At 43.1% G+C, this 21,276-nt stretch overlaps 1 long non-coding RNA gene across 1 annotated transcript; it reads right to left on the bottom strand.

The window, feature by feature from the left end:
- Positions 1 to 1,939: 1,939 nt before the first annotated feature.
- On the bottom strand, positions 1,940 to 20,677 carry LOC137153843 (uncharacterized). The gene is made up of 3 exons (XR_010919907.1): positions 20,324 to 20,677; positions 4,099 to 4,303; positions 1,940 to 2,526 (listed from the first exon to the last, which is right to left on the bottom strand). It is a non-coding gene; the product is annotated as an uncharacterized lncRNA (long non-coding RNA).
- Between the last annotated feature and the right edge of the window lie 599 nt (positions 20,678 to 21,276).

Below are 21,276 nucleotides of genomic sequence, written 5' to 3' on the forward strand. Positions count from 1 at the left end.
AATTGTTTTTATCATTTTAGGGAACCGTCTTGAGCTATAAAGGGGGCTAAGTGTGGTCTAGTGAGCAGAGCACTGGTCAGGGAGATGACACTGGATTCCAACTGCAGCTCTGCCACTGACTCACTGTTTGATATTGGGCCAATCTTAACTGTGCCTCAGTTTCCCCATGCAACTCTTAAATGGGGGGAATGATACTGACCTACCTCACACACTTCTTTGTGAGACTTAATTAATTAATGTTTGTGATGCACTTATAAGTTCTTGGATGGAAGGCACTGCGGAAGTTAAACACAGATATAAACATGATATTATAGAGTCACACCAGCTCGGCTTCTGTAACGGAAAGTCAGGTCACTGCAATCTATTAGACAATAAAATAGTGATCAACAGGAGAACCAGTTGACAAAGCCTCTCAAAAACGGCTATTTAAAGAAACTTGGCAGTCATGGCTATGCTACAGCAAATAGAAAGAATAGGGATGACTGATCAAGCTTCTGTATGGCAAAATATTACAAGAAGGTAAAATGAGTTGTCCTCTCTAGTTATTCAGGAACAAGGTGACATCCAATGCAATTGAAAGGCTTCAAGTTTAAATTTGGTAATAGGAAATTTTAAAAATCAAAATACATAATCTTTAGACCTCCTAGTCAGAAGGTTACTGGCCTAGTGGATGGGAGAAGCAGGAGATGTAATATATCGCGATTTTAGTAAGGCTTTTGACACAATCCCAGGTGACATTCTCATAAGCAAACTAGGGAAATGCAGTCAATATGAATTTACTATAAGATGGATGCACAGCTAATTCAAAAGACCATTCTCAGAGTTGATATTAATGGTTACTGTCAAACTGAGAGGGTGGATCTAGAGGGGTCCCAAGCTGTCAGTCCTGGGTCAGATACTAATCGACATTTTCATTAATGCTTGGATAACAGAGTGGAGAGTATACTTATAAATTTTGCAGATGACACCATGCTGGGAGGGGTTGCAAGCACTTTGGAGGACAGGATTAGAATTCAAAAGGAACGTGACAAATTAGACCATTGGTCTGAATTCAGTAAGATAAAATTCAATAAAGATAAGTACAAATTTAGGCAGGAAAAACCAAATGCACAATTACAAAATGGAGAATAACTGGCTAGGTGGTAGTACTGTTGAAAAGCATCTGGGTGTAAGAGCGGTTCACAAATTGAATACGAGTCAACCATGTGATGCAGTTGCAAAAAAGGATAAATATTCTGGGGTATATCATCAGGAGTGTTATATGTAAGACCCGGGAGGTAACTGTCCTGCTCTGCTTAGTCCTGGTCAGGCCTCAGCTGGAGCACTGTGTCCAATTCTAGGTGCCACACTTTAGGAAAGATGTGGACAAACTGGAGAGTGTTCAAAGGACAGCAACAAAAATAAGAAGTTTAGAAAGCCTGATCTGTGAGGAAAGGTCAAAAAATTGGGCATGGGTAGTCTTGAGAAAAGAAGATTGAGGTGGGAGGGAAACCTGATAACAGTCTTCAAATGTGTTAAGGGCTGCTGTAAAGACAACTGTGATCAATTGTTCTCCATGTCCACTGAAAGTAGGACAGAAAGTAATGAGTTTAATCTGCACTAAGGGAGATTTAGGGTAGATATTAGGAAGAACTTCCTAACTGGAATAGGTTAGGAACAGGGAGGTTGTGGAATCCCCATCACTGGAGGTTTTGAAGAACAGACTGAACAAACGTGTCAGGAATGTCTAGGTTTACTTGCTCCTGCCTCAGTGCAGAGGACTGGACTTGACTTCTCAAGGTCCCTTCCACTCCTACATTTCTATGATAAGGTATCACTGAGACCAAGAGTTTAGTAGGATTAAAAAAAGGGACTGAACATTTATATGGAAATGAGAATACCCACAGTTACATTCAATGAGATAAAAGGGATATAAATCCTCACGCTTCAGGACATAAGCCAGCCACTAAGACATGGATATTAGATAGAAGATTCCTCTGTGAACAATTTATTCCATAATTTTCAAATACAGGGTTTCTTGCATCTTCCTCTGAAGCATCCGGTACAGGATTCTGCACTAGGCAGACCACTGATCTGATCTGGTACAACAACTCCTACCTTCCTAAATCTAGATCCAGCAGTGCACAGAAGGACGTTAGACAGACATCATGGAACTGGATGCAGCTTGCTCCCACATCTTTACCAGCATGTTTTGTTTCACACAGAAAAGTCTCTCTCTCCTGGGTTTCTTTCCACTGGTGTTCTAGCTGCATTGCAGAAGCAGACTTTTCTGAGTGAAGAACAAACATGTAAGAGGCATCCCCCTGACCTTCTGGATCTGAGTGGAACTATCAAAATGGAGGAGGAGCCAGAGAAATAACTGTTTGCAGTGGAAGAGTGTCCAGTAGTCAGTTACATTTAACTTCCAAGACAATTCTAGGCTCTTTACCTTCTGATTCTTCACTGGAAAACTCACAAGACGGAGGAGATAACAGAAGATAAAGATGATCCTCTCTGTTGTTCTGCTCAGGCGCCCCTATAAACAAGCTGATAAAACTTCAGTAAGCAGAGAAAAGATGGATAAGAAGCACAACAGGAAGGTGTTGGAGGATGCACTCAGCGACCATAAGATGTGCAGCTCCTGCTAAACTCTAATACTAATCAGACTAATATAAGGATCTGTTTAATAGTGGGCATTCAGTGTGCAGTTGGCACACATCACTGAAGATTCTTTGGGGAAGCTAGAACACCTTATGCCTATATGGTTAGCAAGTCAAGCCACAATTATTGGTCCCTCCTGTTCATTCACAAAAACAATCACCATGCTTTCTGTAGGTCCTACTCAAAATGAAGCGCATGCCTGTAAACCACAGTCATAGCATGTTACTGGCTTTGCGTGCGTCTTACAGAAAGTGTAGCAATTATGTTTGTTTTTAAAGGAGCACTTTGGAATCAGACTGGCATTTGCTACTTTAACAGAACATCTTTGCAAGCAGTTAGGAAGGGGGTGGCTTCATGAACTAGATATGGGGGATTGATTTGAGTGTCTTATATGGCAATTATAATTATAATATAGATATAACTGAATGTTGATATTTTAAATTTTGTGAAGGGTATGAGTGACAAATTCTAAGGGCCAGAGTCTACCACTCTTACTCACTTCAAGTAGTACCTTATTCGGCGAGCAGTCCCACTGAAGTCAGAATAAGGTAATACTCAATGTGAGTAAAGGATGGCAGAACTAACCCTATGTTAAGAGGCTGTTAAGGTAACTGATGTGAAATGTGACAGTATCCTTTTAAAATAAATCAGCTTTCGATGCTGAAGAATAACTTAGCTTGTATCTACAAAGCCACATTGCAGAAAGCAACCTGAGGATTGGTCTTCACTATAATCCTCTTTATGCTGGAAGTGGCTGCACATTGTACTTCAAAAATATTCTAGCATTGCACAGACACCAAACACAAGAAGGTCCAGTTCCTGCACCACCCAGAATGGTAGAACTCTTTACAATTAGATCTTCCTTTGCGCTAAATTACAGAGCTAGAAACAGATATTAATGCAGAAGGAGCAATACTATTTGGTACTTATGCTAAGGAGTGTTCAATGACTCACTCTTGATAAATTTGCTCAGTCTGTGTGCTTTAGGCATGAACCGAGATTAGCAGAGGAAAATGGCCTTTTGAGTCCTTTTATATTAAATTTACAACCATCTAGTAGTGTGAAACTCATTAAATCAAAGGAGATGCAACAAAGGTAAGAGGTGCTTGTCACACATTATTGCAAAGTCAAGTTTTCATTCATAGCCACACAAAGTAGTAGTTTTTTCCCCTGGATTGCCAGGGCAAATGCTACATTGTTTCATACAATGAATATGCCTCATTCCTCCCCTGCCACCCATCAATGATCTAATTTCTGTTCACTGGACAGCCCATCCGCTGCCTCTTTCACTCCAGCTATGCCAGGAAACTCAGCTGTTCCTTGTTTGCTTCACTGATAAAAAATGAAAGCGAGGGATTGTCATTCGGGTTTTATTAAACATCCCAGCACATGCACACACTTTTCTTGACACAGCTTTCTGATTTAGAGAAATGGTTGGTTTAATTAGTGGATACTCACTGTGCTCAGAAGGACTGTTCGTCTTCTAGTTGATGCTTCTTAGAGAGCATGCATGCATCAGGCAGGCAGTGGCGGAAGCAGCCCCACACAATCAGCTACAGCGTTCCAGGCCAGTTCACACGATGACTGTGGCTGGACTCCTCCTAGTGTTTCACAGGGCAAGGAGAAAAGGGAAGGGCTCAGGATGTGATATCATGCGCTTGTTCTAAACACAAGGAAACAGAGAACTGAAATGTCAACTCTTCGGAGCCCCGGGATGGAAATCATCAGAAAATTACCGCTCTGGTCCCGCTCTCCCTGCCTCTCTCAATAAAAGTTACAATAAGAAAACATGATTACTGCAAAACAATTTTTAAGATATCACCAGACTCAGCCTGAAAGGTGCATAACAGCCCAGCGACCTCACGGACTTGCTGCTCAGGCCTTTGTCCTCCTTTCCTGCTTGTTGCCCTCACTCATCATTTTATGATGAGTAGGCCCTCATCTTGCAATCAGATGCATACAGGGAGTTCCTTGTGCCTGCACAGGGCTCCATTGACTCCAGTACAGCTCATGCAGGCACGAGAGTCCACTTGCATAGATTGAACAGCAGGACCAGGATCTTATCTTTTAAATTCTTCAATCGAAGGGACCATGGGTACAATTTTCAAAAGCATCTCAGTAATTGGGGAGCCTAAGCCGCATTCCCAGGAGTGACTAGGCACTTAGGTTCCTAAATTTCATTGAAAGTAGATGTGCAAGTTCAGATCCATGCTTTGTACAGGTTTGGATCCAGTGCCAGACTTTGTGTCTCAAGCCAATCTCTAATTGTAACCCCTTGTAAAAATAATCCATGCCAGGTCCTTATAGTCTGTTTTTCAGGTTACCATTTAACTAGGGATGAATAAGTCTTTGGAGCAAAACAGATGTTCTAAATTAACGGTCACCCATTTTTCTCCCTCACATTGTCAGGATACCCCTGTTTATACAATGATCTCAAAAAGCACAGTCAGGAAAAAGTGCTATAATTTCATTACACAATCTTCAAGCACATAAAAATGTTTTCCAGGCTGATTGGTATGGCCGACTATTGCATCACGGATTGTACATGCCTTCTTCCAAATCTCCTTCCCAAGTTTACAATTCTCCATTTGCTGGACTTCCTGTGTAGTTGTTCTCCTGGTTTCAGTTCATTCAGGATTCAGCATCAAGGCTACTCACCAGCACTAGGTCTCCACAGCAAATGACACGGTAACTACTATTTCCATGCTCTTGTACTGGCCTACAGCAGCAATCTATGCTGATTTTTTAGAACCTTGCTTATGACTTTCAAGGCATTTCAGTAGCTGGGTCCTTGGGATATTTCAGATTTATTAGAACAACCCTCCATTCTTATCTGCACACCAGGGTGTTGCTATTTTCGGCTCCAGTGTTCAAACAAGTCCTGATGTGCCAGTGTTCTTGTTTGCATTGTGCTCCTTGCCCATGGAAGTCACAGCCTTTCAGTTTCAGGAACCAGTCTCTTTTATTTAAGAAGAGAGTGAAGAACAATAGTTTACAGCCTAAACTGTATCAGCATCAGCAGCATGTGGTAAAACGTTTACTTATCAAATGTTGTTAAGGTTCCCAAAGAAACCTCCCAAAAGAGCAAATAACCAACAAAATAAATTGAAACACACAAACATTTTGCCTGCAAAGCTTTTATGGTCAGAATTTGGGGCTTCTCCAATTGATTCCACTTCAGAATGGATGATTAATCATCTCCAGTTACTAGGAGGGCTTTGAGCATTGGAGGTTGGTGGCATCTGAAATTGGGCAAACAAACCTGATGAACGAAGGCCCTCCAGTACTAGGGTGGTGAGTATGGTGTAAGGACCTAGATTAATAGACACATGCATCCCCTCTTGGAGATACTGAAGCTTCCCTCCACAGAAAACATTGGCAAATTTTTGCTTCTCTTTCCTCCACCTTGATATTAAACAGTACGGTGAAACCTCTACAAGAGATCACCCTTTTTTAAGAACCTCCTGTCTTAAGAAGCTGCTCCACAGTAGTTCCAAACACACTGAGCCCAATTCTGTTCTGAGTTACACACTAATTTTTCATGTGTGTCTTTGACCTGGTTTATCCCACTGTAAACAAAATTAGAATTAGGCCTACTATGTCAAATTCTGCTCCATTTTTATTAAGCCACCTTTGTTAAGCTATCGATTTCTGCTGGTACCTTGCATGGATTCCTTGGGGTCTCTCGTGCTCTCTTCTCTGCCAGAAGGGGCCTCTTTCTTCTAAACCCTTGTGATTTTCTTTGATTCTCAAAGGCTCAGTCTCCTGAGCTCTGCCTATCCTGGACCTTCATCTTAGAGCCGGACCTTGTCTTAATTTAGGAGTTAACTTTCTGACTCCTTCATTGTAAAGCACTGAGGCACCACGTAGATTTGATGTGTTGTGTTATTATTTATATGGCACCATCGGTGCTTCCTACATAGCGATTCAAGAACGTTTGAGGCCAGTCCATACAAAAAGTATGGCCCCTCTCTTCTCTGGATTTAGGGTGTCTTCTTATTCAGATAGTGAGCATGGATCTGGACACTCTGGGAGGTGATGGGTTTTAGGTGCTGGAAAAGGCCATGAGAGGGAACCACAGCTGTGAGAAAGGAAGAAAGGAGACTAGTGTTGTGGAGAGCAGCAGAAGAGAACAATGGTGAGTAGGAGGTAGAGGGAAATGATCATGGGAGGGAAGAAGTCACCATGGAGGTGAGAGGGAAGGAGATTCTCAGGAGTTGGGAGCAGGCAGTGAATGGCAGCAGGAGATCACCTGGAGGCAGCAGGACGATCATTAAAATGACCACCTTGTAAAAATTAGTTATTGCTTAGGTACTTGTCACACTCCTAAATAAAATCTCTACAATTTCTTGACAGTGGCTGGCATATAAAATGATTTACATGAGTCTGAAGTTCATTCTACTTCCTTAAGGCTCCAGATAATTTCAAGTGGATATTGCACTCCACTCCTAAATTACTGTAAAGAGTTGCTGTGAACTGTTAAACAGCTGCATTTCAATCTTTGGTGATGTGTACTCTACAATGTGTGTGCACGCACGCATGCAAGCACACACATGGGGTCTGATTCTCCTCTCATTCCTGTGTAAATCAGAAGTAACTCTGTTGAAGTCCTTGGAGTTGAAGCATGTTTTTTCAAATGTATACTCTGATTGTTATTCTACAACATCATGAGTCACTGTGATAATTACAAATTCTAACTATTTAGCAACAAGCAATGGGAGGTGTTGTTAATTTCCCAATACTGAAACAAACGAACTCCAATGCATAAATTGGAGAAAGGAATCTTCTGCCTTTACTTGCTATTTCTGTGCTCAGGAGACGTCTGTGTGCTTGAGTTACAATTTGTTTTAGGCATCCAGAGGGCACAGAGTCATCAGAAAAAATTAAGTGCAATGCAGATACCTGAAAACAGAAGAGATGATTTAGCCCTAGGTCTTGCAGGGAGTGTATGGTCTCTTGAAGCTAAATCCCAAGAGGTTTAGACGGGTAAAGGATATTTGAATAATAAATCACATTGAGTGCTGTAAACACGTTAACTAATTCATCCTCACAATACCTTTGTGAAGTAGGAAAGGACTCAGTCTATTTGACAGATGGAGAAACACAGCTAGACAGGGCTATGTTCATGCCACACTCCATGCCAGCTTCTCTAGAGCAGTTTCTGATGGAAGAAAGCCTGTAGCTGTCGACAGCACCAAACCTTTTCCTCCACCACCATGGGGAGGCAGAGAAGGTCAGATCTGCTGCAGCACTGGGCCATGTCGGTATTTCCCCCTGTGACACTCTGAGTGGATTTTAAAGATGCCCCCATCCAATAGAAATCCCAGTGGAAGGCAAGCAGCAGCAGTCCAGCCAGTCCCCCTCTTTGGGATGAAACCACCTCTCAGTCCAAGGTAGAAGGTCGGTTCAGGAGGTGTAACCTGTGCCAGGTTCAGTGAATCTATAGTCAAAGGTTAAGGCCCCCAATTCTCCACTTTGTCCAAGCTGCATCTGATGCAGGGTGAGTGGGAGCCTCAGGGAGTTGGTTGCCGCTCCCAGATCCTTGCCTGCCCAGCCACAGCAGAAGTTAGAGTAGAGGGGCTAGTCTAATTTTCACTGCTGTAATGGAGGCTAAGCCTGCAGAGAATCAGGTGTAGTGGAGCTCTGCTCCCCCTCTCCCATCCCATGCCAGACCTGCCTTAAGCCTACTTCCAACACCCCCACTCTGCCCTCACCCCAGGGTTGGGGGAAGCAGTTGGTGAAGGAGTGTCAGGTATTCTTAGCTCCTAATTCTATGGTCAGCGTTAAACCAGTGGATATTCCCTTTACACTGGGGAAATTTTTCTGGTTCAGATCTGCAGTGGCTTTAAATTCACTTTGTGCTGCCCTTATTAACCAATCACCTGGCCCTAAGTAACCAGGACTATACAGTGGCCAAGGTAGGTTTAGATTTCAGGAGTTCCTTAGCTCCTAATCCCATGGTCACTTATTAAGACCATGTTGCCTTTCTGACTGTTAACTGTACAAGCCAACGTCAACTAACTAGCATGGTCATTGCTATGCTGGTTTTGCCAAAAGACATTCCCAAGTCTCTTTAACTGAAATAATTTGATTACCTCAGCTAAAACAAGCCCAATACAACTTTTGCGTGTGTTTGTAACCGTGTCGTTTCAGTGTTGTTCTGCCAGTCAGAAAGAGGATTTTGGAATTTCTGTGCACAGAGAATGCAATGACAGGCCAGAAAAAGAAAAGAAAAGCCCCTCTGGAAACTCCCTTCACTATCATTTCCTTTTTTGGGGCACGGTACTCTTGTTTCAGATCCATGGGCACCTAGGACTTCCCAGTTGTCACTGCACTGCACTGCACACCATGGCCCCTCAGAACTCGTGAGAGAGCAGTGACTACACAACCTACTGTGGCCTCCTGATCCAAAAGCACTTTTGTTAAAGGAGAATCTCCATTAACTTCTAACCATCTAGGCACTATGACATACAGCTGATCAATTCTGAATTCGTCCAATACTATTTACATAGTCCCTTCTCCCACCAGGCCCTGTGGACACTTTAACCACAATGCCTGTCATGCCCTCAATGCTGAGAGGGCGTTCCAACCCACCCTATATTTTGGGGCACCAGTCTCGGGCCCTAGACACAATTAACAGCTGAGGTTCATGCCCAGACAACAAACTACCATCAGAGACCATCCTGATACTGTGGAGTAGATGATGTACACCTCAGCTTTTGACAGAAAGGCTGGCTGGGCACCATAAAGATACTAGTTAGTGCAGGAAAGAAGGAAGCAGAGAAAAACAACACTTAGGGTGGGTTGCTGTAGCCAAACACTTGTGTGATCGAAGCAGTAGCAGTAAGCCCACTCAGGGCAATATAGTGCAGGTGAAGACAGCATTCACTGGGGCGGAGGAGGGGGGAAATCAGTCACTGAACTATCCCTTCCAAACCACTCATTGATAATAATACTCTGCATGGGTATAGTATCTGACATCAGAGGATCTTAAAGCGCCATACACCATTCATGAGTGAAGGCTCACACAGCCCCGTGCGGCGGAGCAGGCCTTATTTCATTAAAGCATATATTGTCATCATGGTAATGGGGCAGTGGATTGACCAGACCAATACAAATCTGAAGTAGTTATACCCCTGGAGATAATGGATTACTTTTAGCTGTGGGCCAAGAATGAAGGGCTCTGACCACTCATACTGATGTAAGATAGGAGTAACGCCATTGAAGTCAATGGAGTTACACTGGTATTTCTGAGAGGAGAAGCAGGCCCAAAGACATTAAACAGCAATAATAAAGCCAAGCTCTTTGTGCCCTGGGGAAAAGGCTTTACAGGGATTTCATCCAAAAGGGATCAAACTCTTCAACAAGTAAACAAGCAGGCTCAGGAAACTCCTTGCAGCTGCCAACAAGCGGCCTGACTCCCTTTTCCCTTCCAGCACTCTATCTGCCTTCAGCAAGCTTCCTCTGTGTACGCAAACCTGACCTCCTTTAGGTAATTTACAGCCAAAACCATCAGCACTTTCCAGGGCCATGCTATGTAAAACGCTGCATCTCTACTTCCATTTAGGAAATTATTTCTCAGATTAGGACCCGCTTCCTCCATGCTTTGACATGAATGGATTGGGAAGGCAAAGATCACAGCTTTGAAAAAACAAAACAAAACAAAAAAACCAGACAAATGCTTATCCCCTCATCAGGTTGGCTTCTCAGTAACAATGCAAACAGTACAAATGTAGGTCCCGATCCTTTAACTACATGTGTACAAGGGAATCCCTGCACCTGTATGCACCACTCCACATGGGTACAGGGGTCTGCTGGAGTGACTCCTGTTATAGAATCAGGGCCTCTGTAGCCTACATCAACTCCTCTGACAAAAAGTACTCTGGAGACTATCATAAGCATTCTCTTGCTCCCATTTCCCCCACATTGTTCCTGGAATATTGGGTTCACCCCCACACCTCATAGTACAAACAGGGGGTTCAACACTGCTGATCCCCCAGAGCTACAAAGACACCAAGGAACTGAGGGCCAACTAAGTGATTTGCACTAGGTCACACACAACAGTCTGTAGCAGAGACACGAACTGAACCCAGGTCTCCTAAGTCTCACTCCAGTGTCATGACCCTCTGACTATTTAATCTAATGCAGCCATGCTGTAGTATCTAGGCACCAGTGCATGTACCTCTGGTGTATGAACAGCACTGGGCAAATGAATCAGTTGCCGGTATGCTAAAGCTGTAGAGGCTCCATGTGAAAAACAAAAAGAGTGAAATGCATGGCACTCTGGAAGCTTTGAGCATTATAGCAAGAAATTTCCACTTTCCCATTCCTATAATACTTTATAAATGTATAAACTCCTAGGATCCACATTTTGTGATTTTCAGTACAAACCAAAATACCATCTGTAAAATTTGGCCAAAGAGCATCTGTTTTTCCATTCCCAAAACTCTGAACTAAAACAGCCTTTTTCCTGACAGCTCTGGTGCAGCGTTAAAGCAGTTCTGTAGGTCATTCTGCTCTCACCCTTTGTTCGCGTCCTGTGAAAAAGATGGCAAACAATAATAGTAAGAAGAAGTGGAGTGAAGCTGCTATGTAATGTAAACAGATTTCCAAGGGAAACGAAACAGTTAACCGTAGACCAGAGTCTGGTAACTCATCCGAGCTGCATTATTGAGCACTAGGAGGTATACTGATGATTGTATGAAGACAGGAGATTTAGAGCCCTATTGTACTTCCTTTTACAGCAGGAGGAACAAACAGCCTTATCTAAAAAGTCCACTGAAGTTAATGGAAAGACTCCCATTGGCTGCAGTCAGCTTTGGATTTTGCCCTAAATGGTAGGCTGGTGGCAGTCCTGGTGTAAGCTAGTTGCCAGATCATTCACCACGGTGTTCTCTAGCCCTGCTCAGAGTAGGTCTAGAAGACAACGTGGTTGAAGAGTCAGGGCTCCCTGGTGCATTGTGTACTCCCAAAAGTGCTACCACTTGAAACTCAACTTACGATAGCAATAATGGGAAATTGTAGCAGTGGAAAAAGGCCTAGAGTAGAAAAGGCAATGAAGAGTAAGCAGCAGTGCTGGGAATACAAAACAGGAACCCTGCCTCAAAGTCCTCCACTTTAACCTGGAAATCATTTGCCCTCAGTTCTTTATCTGTAAACTGGGTATAACAACGCCTCCTTTGCCTATCTTATCTATTTAGATTGTAAACTCTTCAGGACAGTGAATGTCTCTGGCTAGGAGCATGTACAGGGCCTACCACAAAGAGGCTTTAGCTGAGATCAGGGCCCCAAGGTGCTAATGTAAAAGAAATACTAAAAATAAGTTCACTACCAGTTTTCAGGTGGTGAGAAAGCAGTGCAAAGAGCTGTAAGAGGCCCCTGAGCTACAGGAGAGGAGAACTCCCTGGCAGAGTCACTGTGTAAGTCAGCTGCAGCATGGCACATCAGCCTCCCAACCCTCTATATAAGGGGAGTGTTTGGAGCAGGGTCACAGTTTCCAATGGTAAGACCATTCTAAGTACATCCAAGATGCAGAGCTCTTCATAAGCAGCCTAGGCAGGCCTCCTAGAGCGGCTCTAAATTATGCCGGGGGCCATTCTGACCCCCAAGTAGCCCAGAATCAAGAGAGCACCATAGTGGCTTTAACTCACCTTTGCCCCCCTTCCTCTGGGGCTGCGAGTTTTGTTCTGTGCTTCTATATAGATACAGTACTTACAAACACTAAATAATCAAGCACCATAGAACTCATGGGGTTGGCAAATATTATCAAAACTATACTCATTCTACAAACAGGTAAGCAGAGGAACAGACAAGCAGCAGGAAATCAGTGATATCCAGGAACAGAACGCAAATTCTTGAATCAGCGTAACAGACATCTCCCACCATTTACCATACTTCCTGACTGTGATTAGGCAGTTAGATCATGAGAATAATCTCTTATGCAGTGCTCTGACACTTCTACCTGCAGCTGGGACTAGAACCCAGAAGTACAGAAACAACCCCCAAGTGGAAAAAGATGGAAGTTTTTGGTGGGCCTGGTGAAAGAATTCCTGGACTGATCCAGCCATCCCTGATCTTCAGGGTGCCATTTGGACTGGTCAACAATGGAGTGGAGGGCATCCATGCTCATAAGGTTGACAGGAATACCACCACACTGCCCACCACCACCACAAGAAAAGGAGAAGAATCACAACATAGCATAACGTTACTTCCCTGTTCTTCACATACATCTCCGGAACATCTCTGACACTCTTCCATATCCTATACTGATACAGTACATGCAGGGTGTGTTAATCAGAATAGGTTCACATGAACAATAAATTGTTATGTACATGATTCCATTTTTCACTCTACTAGAGACTAGAGCTGGTCAAAGATTTTTGAATGAAAAGTTTAATCAGAAATGGCCTCTCATTTAAAAATGAAATCTTTGTGTGAAAACAAAAACAAAAAAAACAACCACAACCCAACATTTTGGATGAAAAACTTTCATGCCATTTTTCAATTTTTTTAAATAAAAACATTATCAACATTTTCATTAGTAAGAAAAATTTCAAAAATGTTTTCCATAAAAAAGTCAAATCACAATTAAAAAAAAGATAGATGAGTCTGTTTTGAACACATCACATCAAAAACAACTTAAAAAAATTTGGATTTTGTGTGTGTTTACACACACGCTCATGAAAATAGATTCTTGCTTTCCAACCAGCTGGGGTTCTTTTTGGTAACTTCACAGAATTTTGTATGTAATTGATTTCATAGCTCCAGTGGTCTAAAGTATAAGCCATTGGCCACCTAAAAAAGGGTTTGTGAGTAGCAACCCCATCTTAGTGAGATTATTAGAGTCAACGTAAGAATTAGCATTTATCAACAGGGGTGGAGTTGGGACTGGATGTTCTCTATCTTTTGCACCTCTAATTTCTAGGACTGCTGTATGTATTACAGTCCACAAACTTTGTTTCTATAAAAATTACTGACAAAAAATCCAAAATATTGCTTTCCAACATCTAGTTCAAATTCTGCTCTTTATGCACTTGTGCAAATCTAAAATAACAGCATTGCCTTCAATTAAGTTATTTCAAATTTGATGGTGCATACAAAAGATGAATTCGGTCCATCTTCTTTAAAGGACCTCTATATTTACAGCCAACCAGCACCTATTCCAAAGTGTGCATCACAGAAGGTGTCCTAAGTAAAGTTACCAGTGGCCTATGCTCTGAGAATAATCTGAATTTATTTGGTCTGCAAAACTGGGATGGAAGTTCCACAAGATTCCTGATCTTTCTGCTTCTGGTGCTAACCAAAAACCAAATGTGAAGAAACATTTATCTGAAAATGTGAAAACCTAAAAAAAAAAAAAGTCAGTGCGAGCTTCCCTCTAAAAAGCTGACAGTTCAGAAGGCAAGAGAAAAGGTATAGTTTATCTTAATTACCCTTCCTTCCCTGTTAAAAATATTGACCTACATTTTAAAAATGAAAGGCCTCCAATACTCAAGGTGCAAATTTTTCTTCTACACTTGTGTGTGAATGCTAAAAGTTGTGACAAAGAAGATGCCTAACTACCCAGTTTGCAAACTTCTACTGAGTACCTCCACAGGGTACAACACATCAATTCCAATTCCTCCCTGGTGGAACTCCATTTGAGTCAGCAAAGTTCCTCCATGGATGTAAATTTGGTCCATTAAAATAAATTTGCCCAGCTTCAAAACAATTCTGGTAATAGCCACTTATTTGATGTGGAAGGTAATGATCCACCTTAATTTCTCTCTTTAGTCTGTAATGCTTCCCTTTGTAGTTACTGGCATCTGTTGCAGTACAGCAGCATAAAAATGATTCATGGATTTGTCTGGCTTTATTGCACACCGATTAAATCATTTTGTGCAGTGTTCCTGTTAGTGTTCCACATTCATCTTATTGCTGAACTGAAATTCAATTACCCAAAGTTCAGAGGTCAGACCTGCAGATAATCCTTGTGGGACAGAGAATTGCTTCCCAGAGACCTGCAGCTTCTGCCGTAGTCCCTCTCCCTAGCTAGAAAAAGCTGGTGAAAGGGGAGTCTTTACATCTATGTAAAAAAAAAAACATTTTAATTTTCTGTACTGATAATAATTCAGTTTACAGCCCAGCAAACAAGGATCCCACCCTGCTGCCACTAGTTTCAAAAAATGGGATTTTTGCCAGACTTCAGTGGGAGCAGGATCATACCCTGAGAGAGGAATTTAACTGGTTATGTATGAGTAGTTGTAAATTTGTCATGACCTGTAGGATGGGTTCCAGATTTCTCAGCATCACATTTTTTTCATTCTAGAGGATACTGACTATTACCAATAATGCACCAAATGACACCAAAAATTGTTTGACTGTATTTTAGCTAGAGTTGGATCCAAAGCAAACTCTCAGATCCAAACATCTCTCAAATGTTGGGGACAGTTAAAAACCAACAACAAAAAAAAGAAAAATTCTCCACAGCAGGACAAGTACTTTCTACATTGAAAACATGTTTAGTTTTTCTGAAGTAAAATTAATACAATCTGACCCAAGCACAATAGCATAATATAATCACTTTGATATACTGGTACAGTATGATCAATAGGTTAGTTCTTCATACATTTCCTGTGACCATGCATATTACAGTAAAAATAATTAAAAAACTGTTTTGATTTAAAAAAACAAAAAAACAAAAAAACCCCAAGCAGACATTACTAATGGAAGGTCAGACTGAAGCTATGCTCATGCAACCTACAGTGCAAATGATTTTTTTCAAAACTTCAGAAGATCACATTTCGTCTCATGCTTTTTAAAAAAAAAAAAAAAAAAATCTAGTACCCTAATTCTAAAGACAAAGACAATTTATGTTGTGATTGGAAGAATTGTAAGTAACTACATTACATCTGCCTATGATAGCCCCAGTCCTGCAAATCCTTACTCATAGACTTTAAAGGTCAAAAGGGGCCATCGCGATCATTTAGTCTGACCTCCTGCACATTGCAGGCCACAGAACCTCACCCACTCCTGTAATAGACCGCTAACCACTGGCTGAATTACTGAAGTTCTCAAATCATGGTTTAAAGACTTCAAATTACAGAAAATTCACCATTTACACTAGTTTAAACCTGCAAGTGATCCATGCCCTATGCTGCAGAGAAAGGTGAAAACCTGCCAGGGTCTCTGCCAATCTGACCCGTGGGAAAAATTCCTTCCCAACCCCAAATACGGGGATCCGTTAGAGTAGCCGTTACCTTGTTTAGGTAAGAATCTGTTGGACTAAGCCTTAAATGGTACTTGGGCAAAATCCTGCCCCATGTGACATATGTACATATAAAGATATGTATATATCGCTTCTGAAATGCAAATGTTTTATTGCAGCTGAGAGGCTGTACTGGGTAGTAGTAGTGAAGAGGTTAATTTTTTTCAAAAGGAGTTTGAGATTAGAGATGGAAGATAAAGCAGCTGTGTTTGCTCTACCTGAGGTGTTACTTGGTGATTATGATCTTCTAAATCCAGCTAACACTTAATGTTTAGAAATAAAAATAAAATCTTGCTGCATAGAGGTCTGATTCCGAGGGCAAGAGAGACTTAGAATCTTTACAGAGGCCACAAAAAAGACCAGTTAGTTTACAAGACAGAAACAAGGGCCATGTTTGTGTAAGCAAGGTCTGAGTGTCTGAGTAAAGGGGGGGGCCCATTATTTGCATGGGCTTTGTATCTGCATGAGTACAATTAAGTACTTAGCATAATTTACGTAGGTGCGGAGCATAATGGGAAATGGTTAGCAGGGCTGGGTTTGGGTTACAAACCACTTTTGTGTTAACTGCTGGGGTAATGAATTGTTGTCCTTCAATTGTGTGAACAGATGTCAGCTAAACTGTGCTTAGTCTGTTATGATAGAACACTTCACCCCAAACTAGACAGAGCTCCCCAAGGGTGGCAGGCTGACGTTCCAGCCTGGAAAAGGTGGAGGAGTCTCTTATTGAGAATTGCAGGGAGCAAGCAAAAGGGCTGCCCCAGGCAGGGAGTGATGCTTGCCTCCCATTGTTAAAAGGTGGACTTAATGACTCACCTTGGAGTCTTTTGTTTCTTGAAAGCAGGGACATTTCTTGTATGACAGCAGAAGTTTACCTATGAGCTAAAATCACTAAGAGCTGAACCAATAGATGAACTGGAATACTTTGCCTGACCACTAACAGAGCTGAGTGGGCAACAGGCAACTCTGGTGGGAGGCTAGCACAGTTGGTGCCAGCCCAGTCAACGGAGTGGCCGGCACAGTCAGTGCCAGCAGTCGGTGGGAGATCGGCGTGGTGTTGCTAGTGGTGGGGGACTCAGTGAGGCCCACAGGCAATAGGAGACAGCAGCAGAGGGGGCCTGGACAAGCCTGTGTTGGACTGGTGCAGCATACGGGCGGAGCCACACCTGAGAGGTGGATATTGCAACTACAACAGTCAGTACAGGGGCAAGAAGGAAGGGAGAGGCGAAGGACACGCCCTGTACTCTGGGATGGGTTTGGGCTCACTGAGTTCATGAACTCTGTTTGCACTGTTTCCCAAACCAGTGCGGTGTTATCTCTGTTTTGCTATTAAAAGGTTTCTTTCTACATTCAGACTCTGTGCTTGCGAGAGGGGAAGTATTGCCCTTTGGAGGGCGCCCAGGGGATAGTGTGTAATTTCCCAGGTGACTGGGTGGGGGCTCGAGCCAGTTTGGTGTTGTATCATTTACAGGGACCCCTAGATATAGAACCTGGCCCTTGCTGCTGCCACTTGGTCTGGCAGAAGAGTTACATTTGCCTGTCAGCAATTCACCAGTTCAGGATACTTAGGAAAATGCCTCACCCCAGATCACCCAGCAGGCCAGTGGCAAAGCTGGGATAGGTCTCTTAGGTCCCAGTCTACTCCAGTCCTCTACCCACAGAGGCATGTAGTATCCCACCCTCACATATATGGTCATATTGCTAAAACCTTCAGAAGGGGCTTCTGGGTGTTATTCTGTAAGCATCTTGCCTAAAGGACTGCTGCTGCCACTGAAGTCAGTCAGAGTTTGGCCAGAATCAGAACTCCTCATGCATGGAGGACTCAAGGGCCTCCCTCATGTTATCAAATGATCTCAGAATTACCTTTGTGTGAGGAGCTGTTTTGAACCTGTAGCAGAGGGGCAGAAGAAGGTCCTGGGTTGACATTCTATCATGAAACAAAGACAGACACACACTCAGTAGGCATCGCAGTAATATTGCTACACTCTCCCAGCCCCCTACCCTTCATATTTTGATCTACAACCCACAAGAGGGCCATAAAAAGTTACCTCATATGCTACAATCCTTTTCATGCATCTGTTCCTGTAGTGCATAGTGAGCAGTAGGAAGATTTTTCCACCCTTTTGTGTGCTGTAGGCTAACACAGGTCAAGAACCACCAGTTTAGAGCATGGGGCATGACAAAAGACATACCAGTTTGTCTAAATAGGTGAGGACCAGCAGAACTGGGCTTGGCTGATATGTGCGTTACTGAGGAATTTGAATGAACAGATGGGAGGGTGCCTACGGTTTGCAAGGAAGTTTCAAAGGCTGGATAGATCTCAACTTTGGGCCACGACCAAGAAACTGAGACCACCCTCCCTTTCTTTGTAGCTAGACAGGAAGGGGTTTTCTAAACTTTTCACTTTTTTAACATAAAGTCACAGTATGAAAAAATTTGAAAGAAAAAAATCACCTGAGATAGTTGTTGTTTCCTTGTTGGGATGGGGAAGGAAATAGCTGAAGCAGGCACAAGGTTTGCAAACCTGTTTTCCTTACCCATCAGACCAGTATCAGAAAATGCTTTCCAAATTGTCTGTGTGGGAGCGATAACACTGGAGACGCATAATGAAGCAAAACTATTGTAACCTATGTAGAGGGGAGATAAGTTAATTTACTTATCAATTCTGTGCTGCAGAGTTCCTCTCTCTGACAAAGTATTTGTACAGACCATGAATTCCTATCCTTGCAAGAGACTATAGCTGGATTTCCTGTAAGAACCTTCCCAAATACTAGAAGCGGAAATTATAATAAAAGCAACTTTCTTTCTCTTCCTAGGAATCCAATACTATCTTTACCATAAAAAAGTTACCCATTCATAATTAATCATTTCAAATGCCTTTTTATTAATAACATGCTGAAAATCAACTGTTACAGCACTGCAGTTACAGTGCACCCTAGCTAAATTAATATCACTCACTAGCGATTTGTTATTTTTCCCTTTAAAATAAAGAATGTAGTGTACAACCTAATCTCCCAATATAACCCTTTACAAAATCAATATGGAGAACGGGCGTTTTGACAATCAGAGATCTTCTGCTTTCACATAGACCCACCCTGGGTATTATATTGGCAATTAAATAAAACATTTAGTTGTACTACATAATCAGTTGTTTCAGCAGCCACATTATTGAGGAGGTACCCCTGACAGAAAGGAAAAGAACTTTACAATTACTGTAGCTATTAGGCTCACACACTGTGTCTGGTTCCATGATGTAGTACTCCTCCTGAAGACTTTGGCCTCTAATCTATAAGTGCTCCGTTATGGTGTTTTCCCAGTCTCAAGCCCACTGGGTTCTGTAAAATTACAGGAAATTATTGCAACCCGACTCACAGATCAGTCTGGGTTACTCTATCTTCTCCCTGGATGGGGCTAGATCTCACTGGTGCTCTACCAGTCAGGGCACAGCCTGGTGTTTCAACAATGGATATAATCACACAAATGCAACTGCCCAACCTACTTAAGTCTAAAATTACTTCTTAGAATGATCAGAGTAAGGTAGCAGCCTTTTAGGCAAGTAGCAAACTTCCTTATGCCCTTAACTATAATCCACTACTATATTTAAAAAAAAAAACCAACAACGTTATTTTCCTTCTGGGCCCTAAGGACTGTACAGACACCTTAATATATAACTGCTGCAAACCAATAATATCCAACTAACCTGTAACATTACAGGAACCTGTACTGAGATGCAGTCTTCAAATCAGTCTAGGTTACCCCGGGCAGCTCTTATTGTCTCTCTTTAGGTCTGTGGTGGGTCTGACCAGTACTCAATCTGGCTGCCAGTTTTGTAACCCTAACAGGACTGCTGATTGCCCAGGTGCTTCCAGCTTCTCACAAGGGAGAGGAGAGGGGTGTTATGAGGGTAGATGCAAGAATGTCTGCCCTTAATATAGCCTTCCACACCAGCTTCAAAACAGCTGTCATGGTTAACCACTTTCTGCACTTCCTCTAGTGTGCTAAGGTAGCACCTATGTTTTTGCAGTCACTCAAGGCTCTATCTTGCCATCTTGTCTGAGAACAAGTGGCAACACAGCTGAGCTGTAATTACAGCAAGAAATGTTTTTGGCTGAGCACCATGAAATAAGACACACAAAAAATGGGTGTTACACTATCATGAGCAGTGAGCATAGAAAAGAGCCTGAGGAGGGAGGGCTGTGAGTGGAAATATTGTTATAGCATTTGATTAATCAGGCTGATAATTACATTACCGCAGGCACAATTACAGCTGCGCTATCGGGTTTATGATTCTAGTATTTAATTACTGATTGTTGTTGTTCCTCCTTTAGATTCAAAGATAACTATAACATCGCTGGTAGGTTTGGTTTCTGTTTACATGCGAGTGGCTGGTCAAACCCATTTGAGCACTGAACTATCTGTAGCAGACTAAGCAAGAGATACCTCTATGGCTCGCTTGATTCACAGTGGACCTGCTGCTGTTGCGAGATTTATGCTACTGGTGCTTCTGTTGTGCCTCAGCCCTTCTCCTCTGCCCCTAGACTGTAACTCCAATACGGATGAGGCTTCGCCAGGTTGAACAATCGTGAGCAAGATCTTCCCAAAACTCTGGGTCAGTGTTGAAATAAGGCTCACTGGAGGGAATCCTTGAAAGGTTTCTTCTGCCCTCCTTGAGCGCGCTGTCCCTCCTTTAGCTTGCCAGAAAAGATCTTCTTTGGCAGTGGCTCATCTGACATTCTGGTGACATGGCCTGCCCCGCACCCCTGCGATTTCACCAGCAGAATAGGGCAGCTTGGAGCGAGAACCTTGTCTAGCCACGAATGGGGGTTATAACACTGGGGCCTGCACTCTCACCGCTTGGAGCTGGTGTCCGGCTACCCGGGGTGGTGACTTTTCCGCCCACATCACAGCCCTGCTATTGATTGGGTTTAGTCCGCCCGCAGCTGATGGTTTTCACATTTATTGCAACGCGTGAGCGCAGCTGCTCCGGGGTCGCTTGTGCCAGCCTGTGATTATCGATGATGGATGGATGGATGGATGGATGGATTGCTGAGGATTACGGCCGCGCGCGGGTTTCTCTTGCCCGCCCGTGATGGTGAAGGACGATCGCGTGACTGCCGGCACCACTGACAACCCCGCCAGGGTGCGAGGATGAGGATGATGATGAGGAGGAGGAGGAAGGAGCCACGCGCTCGCCCGCGAGGGTTAGCACGCGACGGGATGCCCTGACGTGGGTGTATTCACCCCTCCCTACGCGTTACCCACCCCGCCCCGGCGGGCTGCCCCGGCTACCCCCCTTCGCCGCCAGCCCCCGCTGTGTGTGTGTGTGTGTGTGTCTGTGGGCGCGCGTGCCCGGCGGCTCGTGCTCAGCCCCGGCGGCGACCCCAGCACAACAA

This window comes from Emydura macquarii, unplaced genomic scaffold (genome assembly GCF_026122565.2).
Source record: "Emydura macquarii macquarii isolate MOO-44397 ecotype Brisbane River unplaced genomic scaffold, CSIRO-AGI_Emac_v2 contig_1253, whole genome shotgun sequence".
Classification (NCBI taxonomy): domain Eukaryota; kingdom Metazoa; phylum Chordata; order Testudines; family Chelidae; genus Emydura; species Emydura macquarii.